Source organism: Macrotis lagotis, chromosome 1 (genome assembly GCF_037893015.1).
Source record: "Macrotis lagotis isolate mMagLag1 chromosome 1, bilby.v1.9.chrom.fasta, whole genome shotgun sequence".
Lineage (NCBI taxonomy): Eukaryota > Metazoa > Chordata > Mammalia > Peramelemorphia > Peramelidae > Macrotis > Macrotis lagotis.
The window spans coordinates 742,672,612-742,674,636 of NC_133658.1; the positions used below are offsets into that span (position 1 = coordinate 742,672,612).

General features: G+C 52.4%; 1 pseudogene; it reads left to right on the top strand.

Annotated features, from left to right (window-relative positions):
- The first annotated feature begins 337 nt into the window (after positions 1 to 337).
- LOC141487714 (ceramide synthase pseudogene) lies at positions 338 to 1,189 on the top strand (annotated as a pseudogene).
- Positions 1,190 to 2,025: the final 836 nt, after the last annotated feature.

Consider the following 2,025-nt stretch of genomic DNA (forward strand, 5'->3'; position numbering starts at 1 on the left):
ATTTTTCCTTCTCCTCCCTCTCTTTATTTCTCCTTTTTTCCTCTCAGGTCCCTATCCATTTCTCCCTTCTCTTCTTTTTTTCCCCATTTTCATTTTATTCTTTTTTTCTCTTGTCCCTCTTGTTACTATTTCCTCTCTCCCCATCCTATCCTCTTTGTGTCCTTCCTGTCTATATTCTTTCTTTTCTTAATTCTTCTCTCCCTTCATCTCTACTTCTGTCCCTTAACCAAACCCCCTTTCTCTCTATCTCCTTCAGCATCTCTTTACTCCTTACAGGCCTCAGCTTCCCCAGTCCTTATTGCTCTACTCATTCTTCTCTGCCCCAAATCCCTGAGCTATGATGCTGTCCCCGATGGTGGCTGGGGGGGGGGGTGTTCCCCGGACTCTTCCTCCTTTCCAAGAACACGCTCCAGAGGCTGCCCAAGCTGCGCTGGGAGGAGGCCGATGCGGTCATTGTCTCAGCCAGGCTAGTGTCCTCAGTCCAAGCTATCATTGCCTCCACAGCTGGCTACATTGTCTCCACCTCCTGAAAACATATCATTGATGACCAGCATTGGCTATTCTCAGTTTACACTCATTTTGCAGTGCCCTACTTCATCTATGACATCTACGCCATGTTCCTGTGTCACTGGCACAGGCACCAGGTCAAACGTCATGGAAAGGATGAGGGAGTGGCTGGCCCCCCAGGAGGCACTTGGGCTGTGGCCTGAGGCTACCTGCACAAGGAGTTCTCAAGGTGCTGCACCATGCAGTCATGGTGCTGGTCTGTTTTCCACTATCAGTGGTGTGGCGCCGAGGCAAGGGGGACTTCTTTCTGGGCTGCATGTTGATGGCAGACGTCAGCACACCCTTTGTCTGCCTAGGCAAGATCCTCATCCAGTACAAGCAGCAACACACCCTGCTGCACAAAGTGAATGGTACCTTGATGCTGCTGAGCTTCCTGTGCTGTCGAGTGCTGCTGTCCCCCTACCTGTACTGGGCCTACAGGCAGCACGCAGGCCTGCCCTTGCTCTCTGTACCCCTCAATATACCAGCCCATGTCAACCTGGGGGCTGCCCTTCTGCTTGCTCCACAGCTCTACTGGTTTTTCCTCATCTGCCGGGGAGCATGTCGCCTCTTTAGGCCTTGGGGACCCACCCCTCCAGTCCCCCATCAGCCCCCCGGACTTCACGATGGGCCCTGGGACTGAGGAGAGGGAGAGGGTTGGGGCACCCATTCCTCCAGGAATTGGGCTCTGGGACTGATGGGTAGGGATGGGAACTAGTGGCCTCTCCAGTGGTCCTAGGCCTGGAGGATAGGGATGGAGAAGTTGGGGGGGGGGGGAAGCTTCTCCCTATATGATGGTAAAAGGGATGGAACAGGGACCAGGCTTGTAAGAAACAGCTACCTCTCTTGTCCTCAGGGTGCCTGGGACTGAGGGACAGAGGGTTTGGAATGGCCGATGATCTCCTTTGTGTAGGAACTAAGAAAGTAAGAAAGTGGAAATTAGGAGGCACCCTCCTGCATATATAACCCCAGGGATACCCTTTTTTCCCAACTGTAATCTGCAGGGGGCCTAAAGGAGGGAAATTAGAAAGGAAGGTGCTCTATTCCACAGCAATTTAGGATAGGATGGATTGGGGGGGAGACTAACAGGGATTATAGAGGATCAAGGAGTAAATAATCTAGAGAAGGGCCCTCTCCTTTTTGCCAAGGACACGCCTATTTCCCTTCCCCATATGCTGTAGTCTAGGGGAAGGCAGCTCCTAACCTCATGCATTCCCTCTGGGTGGGAGAGGTACCTCTAACCTCTTTGTGTCTCACCAGGGTATAGGTTGGCTACCCCTTAGAACTAGCTAGCTCCTCTCCTATACAGGCAGCCCAGCATCTTTCCAGACCCTTAGGAACTTTATTTATTTCCCTAGGTTTGTATTAGTTTCTTATGGGGAGGCAGACACTGACAGGCCACACACCACCACCTGGCCCAGCCTATTGATTGCTGAGTGCCCCACTTGGGGGAAACTGGGGGAGGGGCTCTTGCGCTCA